Genomic DNA, 20489 nt, shown 5'->3' with positions numbered 1-20489 from the left:
ATCTAGGTGAGGGCTGGCTGCCTCCAGCTCATGCCAAGAGGACTCGATAAATTGTCACACACGGTGTCCTTTGCCAACCTCGCTCTCAGTGTGAACCTGTCATGCTTACTAAGTAGACACAGTCTTACCTTCAGCAGCAGGACAAATGAAGGGACCCCTGGGAGAAAAGCGCCACCCCCTCACAACAACCCTCCCTCCTCCTCCTCCTTCAATCTTTAGCCTGCAGTTTCCACACTGACTGGAGTAACCGTGCAGTCACTGACATTTTATGTGCTCAAAGGTTTGGCAGAGCCAGTTAAGAGGACTGACATTGTTGCTTGAGTAACTTGTGGAAATGCAATTTTTTGTTGCTTTATGGATCAATGGGTACGTATGTACAATGGATGATAATGTCATGTAGAATGACAGTGTGATATACTGTATGTCACGTTCATTTAATGACGGGTCAGACCAAGGCGCAGCGTGATATGCGTACATGTTTATTAACGTAATAAACAACACGACAAAACAACAACCGAAACGTGAAGTCCAAGGTAGTACAGAACAACAAACCTTACACGGAACAAGATCCCACAACTAGACAGTGCCAATAGGCTGCTTAAGTATGGTTCCCAATCAGAGACAACGAGCGACAGCTGCCTCTGATTGGGAACCACACCGGCCAACATAGAACTAGACATACTAGATCCTCATACATAGAACAAGCACAACAAGGAATATACACACCCTGCCTCAACATATAAGCATCCCCTGAGTCAGGGCGTGACACTGTATGTATGTATATATATAAAGATCTTGAAAGAAAAATTCATTGCACAATTACACTGAGTATGCTGCCCATCAATACATTATCACAGTAAATATAGTACATACAGTACATGTCTTGAACTAAGCAAATCAAATATATTTAACATTTGATCTGTCCGATTTTTAACTAAGCCATAAATCGTAAATCATGCTTATACATTCATTATCCGTAGAACCTAATACAGAATAAACACAGCCTGGATTTATTATTGGCTAATCTAAATTCTCTTTGTGAAAGTGTAAGTAAACCAGTCACTGGCTGCTGATGCATTCTACTGCAGTGGTAGCCGGTGGCCTTAAGGCAATGATTCATTCCTTCTGGCCCCACTCCTAGAACCAACTTTCCTCACCTCTAGATTGCTGTAGAGACAACATGGAACCAATGTAATTGCATTTGCCACCTCGGCTATAGTGCAATGAGTGGAGGGGCATTCAATCTTGTTATTAGGAACACTATCAGTGAGCTCCTTATGCTGTTGAGATTGAACACCCCTGGGTTTCTTCTTGCATTCTGAACATACAAACAATTCACATTATGACAGCTATATCCACCCTTACCCTACTTACCCTCACTAACCAGATTAAATGTAGAAAACATCCAGTTTTGGACAAGACATGAAAATGAGGAGGAGTAGGAAGAGTCTAGTCTCTTGGTGGTGGGTAGACTGTTGACGAATTCAAAGCCAACTACATTGACTGCATTTAAAGCATAGATATTTCAATATTGTAGCAAATTGAAGGGGGTAGCCGCACCCGGACACAAACCCGGGTCCCTCTAACTGTCCGTTACACCATGAGGTCCAAACTTCAGGTCGCTAGGTGTTGAATAGGATGGTCAACAGTTAATTGCTAAATGGTGATGGAATAGCTGGGGAAATTAGAGGGAAAACAACTAAACCAACACATGGCGATGAAGTAGATTGATAGGAAGTGACTTCCTCCCACTGTTGTTGTAGAAAACCCTGCTCCCTCACCCTGTCTTAGAGACAGAAACTTTGTGACTTTTACTGCTGTAGTAGGCTACCAACCCGCTCCTCAGCCTGACCCTTTTGTTTAACGGCAGAAGACACTTCATACCTCTGTGTGACGGACCAGGTTGCCAGGGTCATGTGACTTGGTCAGCCAATCACAGTCCTTACTTGGTGGATCTCAAACTCCCACTCTGAATGCAGTCTCCAGCAAGCAGTGGCAGAGTGAGGAGCTCTCTCATAAACCTATGTCCTGCACACCAACAGCTGGACCACTCCTGGGCCACTTCCTCTCTGGACATTCCACCACTAGTGTCTACTGTGTCCATGACCATGTAAGTAGGTTTTCAGTTTTCATAGGATTTGTTGTACGTTGTATATACTTGGCCTCTGCATGTACTCTCTTTGGTCCCAAGATGGCTGCTGCCTGTTGTTGTTATGTAACCCAGGATGGCTGCCTCTATGGTCATATCTTAGAGGCCTATTGTTTACATCAGGGGTGTCAATCTCAATCAGTGCACGGCCATATTGAAAAAACACAACGAATTTGCGGGCCAGACATAGCCTATTATGTTTGTTTTTACCAAAAACATTGCATAGGCCTACAACTGCGACCCAAAATGGCCCTTGTTTTATTAGAAAAAATATGACGCTTTATAATTTCCATTTATGTACATAGCATTTTAGCATATTAAAAGAAAATAAGTGATCATATTTGTCCAGCCTTCGCTGCTATGCTTGCAGATGTGCATTATATGCTGCGACACAAATCAAAAAGTATTTCATAACTAGGTTGTTGTAACATTTAAACTTGAAACATGTTTTTCGTTTTTTTGCACTGCACGGATCACAGGTGCTGTTGAATGCAACAATGTTGTATGGTGCACTCAAAATGTCTTGTGGTTGAGTAGCCAGCCTAGGCTACTGCTCAAATGTTGCTGTAATAGGCCTACATGTTTCACCTTTGCATGGTGTTTTGTTGCAGGTTTTGTTTTTGGGTTATTCATTGTCAAGCTTTAAAAACCGAAGCCAGACTACAACATTTTAGTAGCCTAGCTAGGACTGTGGCATGTCTGTACACTTTCCCTCCACTGATCACTGTAAATGGGACACACAAAAGCAGCGCAGTTGACATTGAATTCACCGATGCCAGCGCATCAGGCTGTAATTTCATGAAGTAGATGACTATTGACTCATTTATACTCGCTTGTGAATCCTTTATCTTATAACTTTTTGACAACCAAGATTACATTCTGTAGGCTACAGCAATGACCCGTTGGAACCAAAACTTGGCATGGAGATTTAGCCTACATACAACACATTTAAACTTTCGGTCTGGTAGAATATTAGTGATGATATGGTACAGTGCACTGGCTGGCTCGTGTTTGGGTCTGGGAGGATGGGTCTGGGAGGAGGGGTGTGTGTGTGGCAATGCACTGCCGTTTGGCATGCAGCACGTCGGCAGTGCTTGCTGTGACTTGTAGTGCAGCGATTCACGGGCGGTATGGAAGTGGGCCAAAAATTAATTGACAACCCAAATCATTGCATGGGCCAAAAATAAATGTGTCATGAGCCGGATTCAGCCCACGGGCCTTGTGTTTAACACGTGGTTTACATATTAGCATAGCCGCTAAGCTTATACTGCATATTACTGTGCTATGCTAGCCCCACCAGCCAACATTGTTAGCATAGCCATGCTAACAGTTGACTATGTATATATTGTTTATGTTGCACGCTACTACTAGCACTTGTATGGCCTGTCCTAGCGTGCTGCCTGTGTGTCCATGTATGCTGATGATTCAACCCTATATGCATCAGCAACCACAGATAGTGAAATCACTGCAACCCTAAACAAAGAGTTGCAGTCAGTTTTAGAATGGGTGGCCAGTAATAAACTGGTCCTGAACATCTCTAAAACTAAGAGCATTATGTTTGGTACCAATCATTCCCTAAATTCTAGACCTAATCTGAATCAGTAACACGCTCCTGCCGGTTCCTGCTCTACAACATCCGTAGAGTACGACTCTACCTCACACAGGAAGAGCTGCTGGTCCTAATCCGGGTACTTGTCATCTCCTGTCTGGACTACTACAACTATCTGTTGGCTGGGCTCCCCGCTTGCGCCATCAAACCCCTGCAACTTATCAAGAATGCTGCAGCCCACCTGATGTTCAACCTTCGAAAGTTCTCCGATGTCACTCCGCTCCTCCGCACACTCCACTGGCTTCCAGTCGAAGCTCGCATCCACTACAAGACCATGGTAGCTATCAATGTGGAGTTGAGACAAGCTAACTAGCTAACAAACTAGCTATAAGTATCACATTTCCAAATTCACACATACTATCCTACTCCTTAGTCCATTACCTGAACACACACTGTAGCAGCGAGAGCGTAAAGGCCATGTTTCACTTTAAAAAAATAATAAATAATAATGAGTAGTTTATATACTGTATGTATAAATCTGGTATGTCACTTTTTTTTTCAATCCAACATTGTATATTAGAGATATAATCGACTATATTCTTCTGGGCTGCACGCACACCATAAAAATATGAAATAGAACATTGTCGAGGCTTGACGTAGAGTCAGGTGAATACTTTTGGAACGCTGAGCCATGGACTGCCTGGCTGCACCAGATAGCAGTGTGCAAGTGGGTTTCTTTTGACAATGAAGCACCGGACTACAGCCATAACGTTTTGAACCCAAAAGAACACCTATAGACGGGAGAGTAGGCAAGAAGGAGTCGGCCGAGGAATAGGCTTGGGTGGTATACCGGTTATACCGGGGTATTTCGAAATACTGACGGTATGATTTTCAATACTGTTACATTTACATTTTCGTCATTTAGCAGACGCTCTTATCCAGAGCGACTTACAGTTAGTGAATGCATACATGTTTTTTTTTTGTTTTTTTCATACTGGCCCCCCGTGGGAAACGAACCTACATCCCTGCCGGCCAAACCCTCCCCTACCTTGGACGACACTGGACCAATTGTGCGCCGCCCATGGGTCTCCCAGTCGCGGCCGGCTGCGACAGAGCCTGGACTCGAACCAGGATCTCTAGTGGCACAGCTAGCACTGCGATGCAGTGCCTTATACCACTTAGACCACTGCGCCACAGTTATTTTTATTTATTTTTAAACACTAATTCTTGATCCAGAAAGGGATTGAATGTCTCTGCTGTAACCAAGAAACTTGATCTTGACATCTAGCCAATTAGCTAGCAAGTTAGCAAACCAAATGCATAGCTGGAGCCCTGAACAGGAAATCATTTATTTGACATATTTTAGATTTCTTATAATTATAGATTCAGATTGTTTAATAGTCACATGTACATGGTTGCAGGTGTGATTGCAGTGTAGAGTAAAAATCGTAGACTTCGAGCTGCAACACGAAGGGCTAGTGAAATAAAATAATGAAAATGGTAATAAAAAACAATATAAACTGTGGCAGTGATGAATAAATACATATCCATTGGGGTGGAGGCAGAGTAAAGACTGTTGAGGGGGTGGGGTGGAATGACCATAGGGGGAGCAGCCGCATGATCATTGAGTGAAAAAAAAAAAAAGTAACAATATACAGTACCAGTCAAAAGTAAGTAAAAGTAAAAAAAAATTACATTGTAGAATAATAGCGAAGATATAAAAACAATAAAATAACACACATGGAATCATGTAGTAATCAAAAAGGTGTTAAACAAATCAAAATGTATTTTATATGTGAGATTCCTCAAATACCCACCCTTTGATGACAGCTTTGCACACTCTTGGCATTCTCTCAACCAGCTTCACCTGGAATGCTTTTCCAACAGTCTTGAAGGAGTTCCCACATGCTGAGCACTTGTTGGCTGCTTTTCCTTCACTCTGCCGTCCGACTCATCCCAAAACCATCTCATTTGGGTTGAGGTCGGGGGATTGTGGAGGCCAGGTCATCTGATGCAGCACTCCATCCCTCTCCTTGGTAAAATAGTCCTTACACAGCCTGGAGATGTGTTGGGTCATTGTCCTGTTGAAAAACAAATGATAGTCCCACTAAGCACAAACTAGATGGGATGGCGTATCACTGCAGAATGCTGTGGTAGCCATGCTGGTTAAGTGTGCCTTGAATTCACCAGCAATGCACCCCCACACCATAACACCACCTCCTCCATGCTTTACGGTGGGAACTATACATGCGGAGATCATCCGTTCACCCACACCGTGTCTCACAATGACACGGCGGTTTGAACCAAAAATCTCAAATGTTGACAAATTTCCACCGGTCTAATGTCCATTGCTCGTGTTTCTTGGCCCAAGCAGGTCTCTTCTTCTTATTGGTGTCCTTTAGTCGTGGTTTCTTTGCAGCAATTCGACCATGAAGGCCTGATTCACACTGTCCCCTCTAAACAGTTGATGTTGAGATGTGTCTGTTACTTGAACTCTGTGAAGCATTTATTTGGGCTGCAATTTCTGAGGCTGGTAACTCTAATGAACTTATCCTCTGCAGCAGAGGTAACTCTGGGTCTTCCATTCCTGTGTAGGTCCTCATGAGAGCCAGTTTCATCATATTGCTTGATGGTTTTTGCAACTGCAGTTGAAGAAACTTTCAAAGTTCTTGAAATGTTCCGTAATGACTGACCTTCATGTCTTAAAGTAATGATGGACTGTCGTTTCTCTTTGCTTATTTTAGCTGTTATTGCCATAGTATGGACTTGGTCTTTTACCAACTAGGGCTATCTTCTGTATATCCCCCTACCTTGTCACAACACAACTGATTGGCTCAAATGCATTAAGAAGGAAATTAACTTTTCAGAAGGCACACCCGTTAATTACGACTACTGTCGTGTCGTCAGCGAACTTGATGATGGAGTTGGAACTGTGTGAGGCCACGCAGTCGTGGGCATACAGAGAATACAGGAGGGGACTGAGGACGCACCCTTGTGGGGCCTCCGTGTTGAGGATCAGTGTCGAGAAAGTAATGTTGCCTACCTTCACCACCTGGGGGCAGCCTGTCAGGAAGTTCAGGACCAGCTGCATAGGGAGGAGTTCAGACCCAGAGCTGTGAGCTTTGTAATGAGCTTATAGGGCACTATGGTATTGAAGGCCAAGCTGTAGTCGATGAACAGCATCCTCACATATGCATTCCTTTTGTCCAGGTGGGTAAGGGCAGTGTGCAATGCAATGGCAATTGCGTCGTCCGTTGATCTGTCAGGGCGGTAGGCGAATTGGAGAAGGTTGAGTGTATCGTGGAGGGAGGAGGTGATATGGTCTTTGACTAGCCTCTCGAAGCACTTCATGATGACGGAAGTTAGTGCTACTGGTCGGTAGTCATTCAGTTCAGTTACTTTCCCACAGGGATGATAGTGGACATCTTGAAGCAGGTGGGTATAGAGGCCTGAGCTATGGAGAGATTGGAAATGTCAGAGAACACAACAGCCAGCTGGTCTGCACATGCTCTAAGTGCAAGGCTAGAGATGCCATCTGGGCCTTGCGAAGGTTAACACGTTTTTTGACTTACATACGTCCTCAGTTGAGACTGTGAGTGTGTAGCCCACGTTGTCATCGGGGGCTCTCCTCGGCAGAATCTTGAGAAAAAGTTGTTTAGCTCGTCTTTTTGTAATCCGTTATCGTTAGGAGCCAATGCCACATACGCCTTGTGTCCGACCCGCTGAATTGCACCTCCACTTTGTCTCTATACTTGTGTTTCGCCATCTTGATCGATCTACGTAAGTCATATTTGTACTGTTTAACCAAACTATTGTCCCCGGTCACCTTGCGCTGTTTATAAGCAGCATCTCTCTCTTTCAGTTTTGCTACAGGGCTGCTATTCATCCACGGTTTTTGATTCAGGTACGTTTTGAAATATACTATCGGTATCACGTCATCTATGTCTTTTTTTATGAATCCGGCGACTGAGTCGGTGTATTCATTGACATTATCTCCAGAGCACAGGAGGTTTGTGGCACGTTAATTGGGGAGGACGTACTCATGGTAATGGCTGAAGCGCAATTAGTGGAATGGTATCAAACACATGGTTTCTGATCACTGGAATGTCCCTCTTGAGTCTTTGTTTGTAGGCGGGGAGAAGCAAGATGGAGTCATGGTCGGATATTCCGAAAGGAGAACGGGAGAGGGCCTTATACCCGAGCCGAAAAGGTGCGTTGGTAATAATATGAGAGCACGGTTATCAAATTACTTTTGTTAAAGTCCACCGCAACAATGAACGCTGCCTCCGGGAATGCAGTCCCCAGTTTGTTCAGGGTCCAATGAAGATCTTTGAGAGCCTTTTTGCTGTTGGCTTGGGGCGGGATGTACACAGCCATGGTGATAATCCGGGTGAACTCTCTCAGATGGTAAAAAGGACAACATTTTATGCCCAAGTATTCCAAGTCGGCGGAGCAGAAACTCACAAGATCCTGTACGTGTCCCCCTTCGCACCATGTGTTGTCAGTCATAAAGCAGAGCCCACCACCCTTGCTCTTGCCAGAGAGAGCCCGCTTCCTATCCGCTCTAAAAACTGTCAAACCCGCTGGTTGTATATAATCCGTCTGGATGTCGGAGGAAAGCCAAGTCTCTGAAAAACAGAGTATGTTGCAGAATCTGATCTCCCTCTGGAAGGAAATATTAGCTCTGAGTTCGTTAAGTTTGTTCATTAATGATTGAACATTGGTGAGTAGTATGCTCGGTAATGGAGGACGGGTCGCCCGGCGTCTTAATCTCACTAAGACCCCGCCACGTCTGCCTCTCCGTCAGCGTATTCGTTTCCTACTCTCTGGTAGGACTCCCAAGCAGCTCGGCTCCTCATGAAGAAGCTAGTCCATTGTTCTGCTGTCTCAGGGAATTCAGGGAGGTCGGGAGGACAGTGAGTACCCAGCGATTCGTATTCCAAAAGTTATTCCCGGGTGTGTGTAGTAAAGCACGAAACAAACTGATTAAGAAAATTTGATTAAAACACTAGGAAAAAAAACGGCAATGTTTTATCGGAGCTCGAGGCGAAGTGCCCTCTGTCTGCGCCATCTAAGCAGTGGCGTAGCAGGAAACCACGCACATTTTCTTTCCATTTTTTATTTACAAATTGTGCTCGGGTGCGTGCTATGCCACTGCTTAGAACTATAAGTTAAATATAACTATAAGAAATCTAAGATGTGTCAAAAAAATTATATCCAGCTCAGGGCTCCAGCTATCCATGTGGTTTGCTAACTTGCTAGCTAAGTGGCTAGATGTCAAGATCAAGCTTCTAGGTTACATCAGAGACATTCAATCCCTTTCTGGATCAAGATCCCTGTTGCCAAAAAAATTAGTGTTTAAAGAAATTGCGACCTTTGTGTGCACTTCAGATAATACCATATACCCTGGTATGGTACAGAAACGGTATGACAATCTGAATACCGCCCAACCCTTTTGGCTACAGTAATGTCTAGATGGTCTGTAAAGTATTGGAAGTTACCGAGTGAGTGTCTTTGATAGCTAGCTAGCTAACCAACTAGACAGTTAAGTGTAAAACGCAGCTCGCTAGCTAGCGAGCTGCTTTTTACACTTAGCTAGTTAGCTAGCTAGATAATGAACTAACTGCAATTATCATAAACCATTATTATCTAGCTAGCTACAATAGCTAAATATCTGTCAGATGTAAAGTAAGCAGGATGATGGCATGTCAGAAACAATGCATGTTGACTAGCTAGCGATCTAATGCCTACATATGTAACTCGGAAGTGAAGCCTACTTTCTGAATTAAGCAATAGAGTCGATACTTCTACAATTAATAGGGTTGTCATTTAGATAGCTTGCTACCTAGACTAATCACCCTATTTGAAGCAGTTTAGCTGCAAAAGCCGTCCTGTAGCTCAGTTGGTAGAGCATGGCGCTTGCAACGCCAGGGTTGTGGGTTTGTTTCCCACGGGGGGCCAGTATGAAAATTGTATGCACTAACTGTAAGTCGCTCTGGATAAGATTGTCTGCTAAATGACTTAAATGTTAAGCTAGCAGCTAACTATATTCAAATAAGGAGCATGTTGTCGTTGATATCATGATGGAATAAGTCAAGGTTACAATTGTTAGTGAAATGGTACTTGGTGCCATAAAATGAATAATAGCTTAGCTATAAATTCAGATGGATGCCATGTAATTTGTCGTAACCATAATCACAAAATGGCATGCATTTTTGTATCAGCTCTGTTGGGTTTCCACTAGTTACCACAGCCACAACGTCAAAATTGGCCAAATTCATGAAAACAAACTTTTGCATTTTGGTCTCAATTTAAAGGGTAGGTATAAGGTTATCAGTGTGGTTAGGTTAGGCTTAAAATCAGATTTTAAGAAGATAAATTGTAGAAAAGGGACGGGATGTATGACTTTGTGGTTGTGTTAACTAGTGACGACCACTCTATTGTCATTTAAAGACTGAATCATGCATTCAGGTTGAGGCTTGCTATCAGCAGGAAGATGGAGCACTCCGTGCCAGTAGGTCATGATATAATGTTTTCCATTATATAATTTCAAGAGCTAATAATACACTCATATAAATGTGAAAGAGCCGTATGCACCATACAACGGTTTACTCCTGGAGGAACTCCCTGTCTGCGATTGGAGGGTTAGGCAGGAGGCCCTGGGCCAGTGGTAGGCCAGGGGTGAGTGCTCTCTCTATCAAGCACACTCACTTACTCTATCAGTTTCTCTCCAGGTGCAACAAAGACAGACTGATCCAAGGATTTCCAGAGCCTTCTGACCAACTACCTGCGATCTCTCCAGAGCACAGAGAAGTAAGCTCCACTCATAATAGTATACTTGATGCACTATGTAAACCTCCTTCACTATGGCAGTCTGCTTGTGTGATGCTAGCATATTATCCAGGGCCAACGGTTGGAGTGGATTTACTGTATTCACTCAAACTCATGCCCTCTTCTCCCTGTAAAAGTCTCCCAGACATTTATCAAAACTAACATGTGTCCATCCCCCTTTCCTCTAGGTGAGTCTGCTGGGCTATGGAACTCTAGAGCAGCACATCAACAAACCTGTCACTCTGTTGTCAGCTATCCGCAGACTTTCAATGGCCACATTTTGGGGATGACCAAATGCCATGAAGTTTTGTATGAACAACAATTTTTAATTTTTTTATTGTAAGATTACAAAACAATAACTTTTTCAAAGCATGTTTGTCATGTTGGTCTTCACTTGTTTACTAACTGCTGTGATAACTTAAACATCCAGACAAATACACTTAGAGATTATGATTTAAAAGGAGTCTCATGTCCAGAGTGAACATTTTTATTAATGTCTTTCCGGTGAGAAGAAGGCAGTGGGAAGGTAGGCCCCTAAATGGCAGGAAATCCAAAGAAAGAAGACGAGTAGACAGCCGGTATGTAGCAATAAACTTTAGTGAACTATTAACAGAATATATTTACAAAATAATACATATGGGAGCAGTCAGTCTAGTACATCAGGACGCACAACTGCAACGTGTTTCGACTACTAGAGCCTTCCTCAGGGAGCGGTGTCTGTACACTACCATTCAAAAGTTTGGGGTCACTTAGAAATGTCCTTGTTTTCTATGAAAACATACATGAATTGAGTTTGAATAGGAAATATAGCAAAATGCATCGGAAATGTAGTAATTGACAAGGTTAGAAATAATTGTGTCCTTCAAACTTTGCTTTTGTCAAAGAATCCTCCATTTGCAGCAATTACAGCCTTGCAGACCTTTGGCATTCTAGTTGTCAATTTGTTGAGGTAATCTGGAGAGATTTCACCCCATGCTTCCTGAAGCACCTCCCACAAGTTGGATTGGCTTGATGGGCACTTCTTACGTACTATACGGTCAAGCTGCTCCTACAACAGCTCAATAGGGTTGAGAATACCAGCTGACTGCTTCTTCCCTAAATAGTTCTTCCATAGTTTGGAGCTGGGATTTGGGTCATTGTCCTGTTGTAGGAGGAAATAGGCTCCAATCAAGCGCCGTCCACAGGGTATGGCATGGCATTGCAAAATAGAGTGATAGCCTTCCTTCTTCAAGATCCTTTTTACCCTGTGCAAATCTCCCACTTTACCACCACCAAAGCACCCCCAGACCATCACATTGCCTCCACCATGCTTGACAGATGGCATGAAGCACTCCTCCAGCATCTTTTCATTTGGTCTGCGTCTCACAAGTGTTTTTCTTTGTGATCCGAACACCTCAAACTTCGATTCGTCTGTCCATAACACTTTTTTCCAATCTTCCTCTGTCCAGTATCTGTGTTCTTTTGCCCATCTTAATCTTTTATTTTTATTGGCCAGTCTGAGATATGGCTTTTTCTTTGCAACTCTGCCTAGAAGGTCAGTATCCCGGAGTCGCTTCTTCACTGTTGACATTGAGACTGGTGTTTTGCGGGTACTATTTAATGAAGCTGCCAGTTGAGGACCTGTGAGGCGTCTGTTTCTCAAACTAGACACTCTAATGTATTTCTCCTCTTGCTCAGTTGTGCACCGGGGCCTCCCACTCCTCTTTCTATTCTGGTTAGAGCCAGTTTGTGCTGTTCTGTGAAGGAAGTAGTACACAGCGTTGTACGAGATCTTCAGTTTCTTGGCAATTTCTCACATGGAATAGCCTTAATTTCTCAGAACAAGAATAGAATGATGAGTTTCAGAAGAAAGTTATTTGTTTCTGGCCATTTTAATCCTGTAATCAAACCCACAATTGCTGATGCTCCAGATATTCAACTAGTCTCAAGAAGGCCAGTTTTATTGCTTCTTTAATCAGCACAACAGTTTTCATTCATTGTGATATAAAAGGCGATCCAAAAATCAGTACTCCTACTCTGAGATGCTTTGTGAATACAGGCCCTGGTCTGTCTGCATGCTGCTTTCTAGTGATCTAACTCCCTCTTCATCTGAAATGCAACAAAACCAAAAACCATGAATAAGAATTAGCCTAGTCAGTCAGTAACTTAGTTAACTAATGAAACACTGATATAAATGTGCACAAGCCTATTCAGCCAAATTATACCAAAACAACAGCCTATTTGCAGTGAAATCTTTTTCAGTCAACAGTGCATCAATAAACAGGCAGGGGAACGAAGGAGTTTGGTAAAAGTGTTCACAATAGTCAGTATTATAGCTAGCAAATATGTAGTTGTTATTTTCTAGAAACCTAGCTACAGTCCACTTATAGTAGCTAGCTAAGGTGGTGAACTCAGACTGATGGTGGGAGTTAGGTAACGTTAGCTAACTTTCCCCCAGCAGTTTCAATCTAGCTAGCTAATGGCATTTTTTATCAACTTTATCAATCAGATGGATAGCTTAGCAAATATAGCTATTAATTTTCCCCTCGCATCTAAAGCTGCCTGATACAGCTGGCCATTTGCTAGTAAAGTAGGATGAATAGGTCAGAAGCCCCGTGTAGCTCAGTTGGTAGAGCATGGCGCTTGCAACGCCAGGGTTGTGGGTTTGATTCCCACAGGGGGCCAGTATGAAAAAATTATAAAAATGTATGCATTCACTAACTGTAAGTCGCTCTGGATAAGAGTGTCTGCTAAAATGTAAATGTAAGCCAGCTAGCAATGCCAAGTTCATGCCTTTTACCAACAAAAACCATGTACACGTATAAAATAGACAATTACCTTCAAGCAGATCATTTTAGCATCATTCTAGGACTTCAGGCTGAAGAGTAATAGCTACTTGTTTATAGAACCGGCGTCTTCACCAGATGTTATCCCCAGTCAGCTCCAGTCTCCCCCAATGAACGTCACAGGCAAAATCACAGGCTGCGTTATGCACTTGAGGGGGCGTTGCTTACTAGCACTCGTGCTTCACATAATTGTTCTTTAGTAGCCCGAAAAAAAGAAAACGTTTATTTTTATTTTTATTGCCATCTACAAGGGGTGTATATTCTATTTATATTGGCACATTTAACTTGCAACATGCCCTTTAAAACAGCAATCAAACCCACCTACTTATGCCATCCAAATCATGTTATGCTAATAACGGTACACAGTGAAACAGGTTTATGAGATTACAACCTTCCCGGAACCTTGGATCTGTCTGCGTGCTAAAAACAAACATGAAAAGGATTTACAAAGATTATTCGGATACGTTTCTATTAGTCACTCACATTTTTTAAAAGCCAAGCTCACATTCCATCCTGAAGGTTATTGGTGGATAATATTGATGAATGCAGATAGGAAAAATGTGGTGCGGTTTGGTGTGAGGCCCTTTATGGAATGAGGAACAAATCTGAATAATGGCCAGTTATCCTAAAGAGACATCTGGTTGGTTAATATTGATAATGCGAAGGGCATTTGTTTAGAGTTCACAGGAAGCGGCCGGTTTCTTCCAGTCCCAATTACAGATAGTGCCAGTCCTTGTTTAGCTGACACTAAACGCCTCTGGAGGAGAGGACACAATTTCCTGCCGAGAAAATGAGATTAATTTGTTATAATTTCATATGTATCTATCGGAGGAGGCTGAATTATCAGACGGTGCTAAATTGAAAGACAACCAAGCGTTCCCGACGGAGTCAGCAGAAAAAAAAGAAGCTCTGATGACCCTTGAAGAGAAAATGAAAGCATTTTGGAAATGTTAATATAAGGACTATCTTAATTTACTGAATCATTGAAGATATGCTTACTCATTGAAAAACCCAAGACCCCTTAAATCTAAAATGCTGACGGGCAAATTCTAATTAAAATTAGGGCAAAATGGTTTTGATATGCATGGTACGGCTGAGTCAAAGGGTTTATGCTTATGCTTGTGCAGGAAAATTTGTATTAAACGTGTGAAATGTTTTTCAACTATGATGACTTGAAAAACGTGAGCTAATGCATTAGTCTTCAGAGGACAGCATGGTCATTCTGCAACCACATAGGCAGGGGACTTTTACTGTTAATGCAATGTAAATGACTGAGGGTAATAGGGATACGTTAATGTATTACAAATGGAAAGTGTAAGGCACCAGTGAACTTGATCATTTTGTGAGTGGTTGGGGAAGTAAGATGTTGTAAATTGTATGTGAGAGATTATCAAAGACAAACTGGGGTGATAATGCTGGTGGGGAGAGAGAGGGTTTTGTAGGAAGAGTGGCTGTTGTCAGTAGGCCTTGAAATTTACCCCAAATTACCCATTTTAAAACCAGTGTGTGCATGTATATGTGCTCATATGAATGATTATCCAAAACAAAAATATCACCACATTTTCATTCTAAATCAACATCAAAATCAAATCAAATGTTATTGGTCGCATACACATATTTAGCAAATGTTATTGTGGGTGTAGTGAAATGCTTGTGTTCCTAGCTCCAACAGTGCAGTAATATCTAACAATACACAACAATACACACATCTAAAAGTAAAATAATGAATTAAGAAATATAGAAATATTAGGACGAGCAATGTCAGAGTCCGGAGTATGTATGTATGTATGTATGTATGTATGTATGTATGTATGTATGTATGTATATACATACATACATACATACACGGAAAGTATTCAGACCCCTTGACTTTTCCCACATTTTGTTACGTTACAGACTTAATTTAAAATTGATTAAATAAGTGTTCTTTCTTATCAATATACACACAATAACCCATAATGACAAAGTGAAAACAGTTTAGGTAGAAATTCTAGCAAATGTATTAAAAACAAAAAACGGAAATACCTTATTTACATAAGTATTCTGACCCTTTGCTCATGTGCATCCTGTTTCCATTGATCATCCTTGAGATGTTTCTACAACTTGATTGGAGTCCATCTGTGGTAAATCCAATTGATTGGACATGATTTGGAAAGGCACACAGCTGTCTATGTAAGGTCCCACAGTTGACAGTGCATGTCAGAGCAGAAACCATGCCATGAGGTCGAAGGAATTGTCCGTAGAGCTCCGAGACAATATTGTGTCGAGGCACAGATCTGGGGAAGGGTACCAAAACATTTCTGCAGCATTGAAGATCCCAAAGAACACAGTGGCCTTCATCATTCTTAAATGGAAGAAGTTTGGAACCACCAAGACTCTTCCTAGAGCTGGCCGCCCGGCCAAACTGAGCAATCGGGGGAGAAGGGCCTTGGTCAGGGAGGTGACCAAGAACCTGATGGTCACTCTGACATGGCTCCAGAGTTCCTCTGTGGAGACGAGAGAACCTTCCAGAAGGACAACCATCTCTGCAGCACTCCACCAATCAGGCCTTTATGGTAGTGAAGAATTCTGGCACCATCCCTACAGTGAAGCATGGTGATGGCTAGGGCTGTTACAGTGTCCATATTACCACCACAATGGCGGTCACAAGTCATGAAGGCAGTCAAATTCCACGTGACCTTTTAGTCACGGTAATTAGGCTTCTCCAAGCTCTCATGGTCATTAGTAGCCTACCAAACTTGCTAACTAACTGGTACTCAGCACTCTATTGTCCCTCGAACCACTCTGACATCAATGTAAATGTAGTCGAAAATCTAAATCAAACACTTCATGAGTGCCCATGAGCTCATGTTGCGCAACATTTCTATAGGTTATGCAATTGCGTGAGAAAACAGAGTGATGGCCACCATTAAAAAGAGGAGGATCCCCTTTCTATAGGCTAGGCCTACTATATTTATTTCTCAACTTTCCTAATATTAAGCACACAGCCTACCTGTAACGGTTGGTGTGAGGTGTGACCTAGGTGCGGTGCAGGATAGACAATAGAAAGTAGGCAAGGATGGTGAAACAAGGATCATTACTGGTGGTCCAAAAACCAGGATACAAAACAACGGACTATACACAAAAACAAATGAGGAGCACATAGTTCTCCAACAAACAGGCTGACAGCAAACAATACGAAACACTAACTCTGACTGGAAAAACACAATGACACAGGGAGAACACTTCTCGAGTACCTGTAACTCCGTCACGTGATCCGACACTGATAAATACTGCTTGACATCAAGGAACTAGCAGAGAAAACTGAGCAAGGGAACACAGGGAAGTGAGGGCATAAACACACAGGTAAATCAGAAAGCCACAGGTGATACCAATAGGCAGATAATTAGTCCCGACTGTGAGTGAGGAGGTGCCTAAGGTTGTCGGAGGATGACATCTAGTGGGTCGCTCCGGAACTGCGACCCACTCCTGTAACACATACCTGGCTGGCTTGAAAATGAACCCCGGGAAAAGCATCCTCCATTCGCTATTTATGTATTTTTTCCCCTGCCCCTGTTTCGAGACAGGTGCATGATAATGGTACATTCTAAATCAAAACAAATTTCACACATATATTATTTAGTATATGTAAAGACAAGATTAAATCAAGAATAGTCTGATGGGTGACAATATTAACCTATCACTTGTGAATTATATACAGTATTATCACTTGTGAATGATGCCCATCATAAGGCAAGAAACAATGCTTTTTTTAGCGACTATTTCGAATCATAGTTGCACACCTCATGTAGCCTAGCCCATAGGCCTACATGTTTTGATAAGGTTTGATATTTGGCCACATCTAAAGTGGCCAAATAACTTCTTAAAATTCAGCACATTAATCCACTTTGCAAGGGATGTAGAGCCTAACTGGCATACATAAGCTTGGGGAAGATAATTTCCACCATAAAAATGCACCTTCGGAGCATGCAGCACTCAGGGAGAAGGGAATTATAATGATTATATTTAGCCCAAGGGCACAACGGCCACTGGCCGCAAAAGGCAAGGATTTTTTTAGGGGGCATTATGGCCACACAAAGGGGATGCTGCCGGGAAATTCGACGTATTATCAAGTGCTTGTCAAATTGGGAACGAGAGACTGATGAAGTGTGTACAGCCTGCGCCAAAAACAAAGCAGAGCTCACGCCTTTCATGCAACTTTTTCAAATCATCATTAGAGTTGCATCATGCAGCCTTATAATATATAAAAAATCTAAAAACATATAGCCCAACGTTTGTAGTTACATTAAAGTTACATTAATGACTTTAAATTAAGCATATTGGAGTACCTATTTCTTTGTTAACCGCTCAACACAGAATAGCTGAATGTGCGCACTCCCTCAAATCGTTTGGAGAAAATATCCACTCTATTTCATTCAGCTTTGTTCAATTGTATTCTTGATACTAGAAAATAATATAAAAATAATGGCATGGAATTCTAAGCAAATCTTGTCTGCTAAATGAACTAGTGTAGCCCACAGCCATATGGCATAACCTTCCAGAAGGACAACCATCTCTGGATTGCTGCAGAGATGGTTGTCCTTCTGGAAGGTTCTCCCATCTCCACTGAGGAACTCTGTCAGAGTGACCATCAGGTTCCTGGTCACCACCCTGACCAAGGCCCTTCTCCCCCGATTGCTCAGTGTGCCTTTCCAAATCATGTCCAATCAATTGATTTTACCACAGGTGGGCTCCAATCAAGTCGTAGAAACATCTCAAGGATGATCAATGGAAACAGGATGCACCTGAGCTCAATTTTGAGTCTCATAGCAAAGGGTCTGAATACTTATGTAAATGTCATATTTCTGTTTTTTTGTCAAAAATGTCAAAATCTGTTTTTGCTTTCTGATTATGATGTATTGCGTGTAGATTGATGAGGGATGAAAATAATTTAATCCATTTAAGAATAAGGCTGTAACATAACAAAATGTGGAAAAAGGGAAGGGGTCTGAATACTCTCCGAACTTACTGTAACTAGCCTCTCAAAGCACTTCATGATGACAGAGGTGAGTGCTAAAGGGCGATAGTCATTTAGTTCAGTTACCTTTGCTTTCTTGGGTACAGGAACAATGGTGGCCATCTTGAAGCAAGTGGGGACAGCAGAATGGGATCAGGAGCGATTGAATATGTCCGTAAACGCTCCAGCCAGCTGGAGGACACGCATGCTCTGAGGACACGGCTAGGGATGCCGTCCAACTCCTTTCATGTGAGAACAAGCTAACTATATTCCAGAAGCCAGAGTCAAGCAGCTGGGTTCGCTCTGGACATCGTTGAGCTGGATAATTATGCTAAAGTGCAGTAGGCAACGAAATGGCCGTCATTAGGCTGACCTTCCATCAGAGAGAGGACTCACAGCTGGACCCGGGTGTGAAAAGAGGGTGAATAACCTCCTTCGTTCCTCTCTACCACCCTCCTACTAAAGCACGATTCACAGATGTACATGTATTATACTCTATAATACAGAGCCATAGTATGTGGCTCTGATATAATGTATTGTCAGATGGAAGTGTATATGGTAATGACAGGTGGCACGTGTGACAATGAAGAAGGCACTGGTCATTAGCTAGCTAGCAATGTACTTACGACAGCACCTACTTGAGACAAGCAATACAGAACAACGAAATGAATGGTAATTTATTACAAATCACATTTAGTCAACATCAGACCTCTTTGCGTTCATAGTGTATCAGAACATAGTGTTATAGTGTTGTTTATCATTCTGAAAATGCTCAAATATGTGATTGCTTATCATTCAACTGGAGCAGAAAAAATCCTAAATGACTTGAACCATATCGAGATTTAAAAACAGTCGTCTTCAGAAACATTACAGTTCTCCACAGTAGTGCCACTGCTAACAAGGACCATTCACATGAGTAGGCCATCCTCTTAGTAGCCACCGCTACGCTAAATCCTGAGAGCATCATCAGACTGATTGCCTCACCTCATAAGTGGGCGCTCTACAACTTAAAGACCAGTTGGTGAGTTGTTAAATCCTATGATGTTTTGTTTTTTACTTCTGGCACCTTTCATCAGTATAGTATGGTGTCTGATACCAACTCCAAATGACTGACACAACTTCCATGTACGTGTTACTGTCCTAATATGTTCACTATACAAAGCCATGGTCACATTGTCAATTGTTGCAAATGTTTGTATAGGGAGGATGGAAAAGGAGGAATAAGGCTGGACCAGGGATCCAATGCATGGAGTTACAACAAAATCAAGCCATAATAACACTCCTCATCCAATTTTACAATTCGAGCCGATACTCGTTCTTGCCAACACTTTTTGCACAGCATCTCTTGATCCAGATTTCTGTAATATCCGTTTCTTGTGTAATGCTTCCGGCGTAAGTCTAAAGATAGTACATGCACTAATTGTTTAACCCGAGGTCTCGGAAATCAATTTGAACTCTTGACAGATTGCCTCTAAGTCAATAAGCCTCTCCGCCCAGGTATAAGCCATTTATAAGCCATTTCAAAAATAACTGCTTGGAATTAGTGGGTGTATGGAACGGAATAAAATGTTCTCATCTGCTCTAGGTTGATGAGGGTTATCTCAGAGCGTTTCAGCTCCTTCCTCCCCTGGGTGCCTTCTCTCACAGCGGGGGCTACGTATGCTTCATGTGGGACCGGTACCATAATCCCATTTACTCTGGTATTTAACCAGAAGGAGATCTAACCCTCGTTTCCTCCAACCATCAGTAATCGATGATTGAGATCAAAGACGAGTCTAATATTACGCTACGTTAGGCATGACACTGGCAGAATGTCTCCCCATAAAAAGGGGGCGAGGGAGAAAGGATTTTATCCAAAAAAGACAGAGGGTTTATTTATCTATTTTGAGTTTAAGATATGGGCATTGTAGTCATGGATGTCATTGTGCATTTGATGCCAAACAACTCAGTAGAATTAGCGCTCTGCCTCACCAGTCAACCAGGTATGACCTGATGCAACTAGAAAGACTTTCCCCGAATCGATTGAGATGGAAACATTCATCAATGGCATAATGCTCTTAGGAGCCAAAAGGGCTTAACAGCCAAAGTCTCAACAGCCAAAGACTGAACAATCCTTAGGATCCCCAGATTTCTAGTGAT

The 20489-nt window shown here is 42.3% G+C and overlaps 1 protein-coding gene and 1 long non-coding RNA gene across 2 annotated transcripts in view; one reads left to right on the top strand and one right to left on the bottom strand.

Moving 5' to 3' along the window:
• LOC121545959 (kazrin-like) overlaps positions 1 to 20489 on the bottom strand; it is a 367424-nt gene that overhangs the window by 298657 nt on the left and 48278 nt on the right. The gene's annotated exons all lie outside the window — the stretch shown is intronic.
• On the top strand, positions 1986 to 11241 carry LOC121546775. Its single transcript, XR_005996413.1, has 3 exons — positions 1986 to 2110; positions 10433 to 10511; positions 10718 to 11241. It is a non-coding gene; the product is annotated as an uncharacterized LOC121546775 (long non-coding RNA).

Source organism: Coregonus clupeaformis, chromosome 30 (genome assembly GCF_020615455.1).
Source record: "Coregonus clupeaformis isolate EN_2021a chromosome 30, ASM2061545v1, whole genome shotgun sequence".
Taxonomy (NCBI): domain Eukaryota; kingdom Metazoa; phylum Chordata; class Actinopteri; order Salmoniformes; family Salmonidae; genus Coregonus; species Coregonus clupeaformis.
The sequence above is the reverse complement of the archived record's forward strand: the minus strand, read 5'-3'. Positions and strand labels throughout refer to the sequence as shown.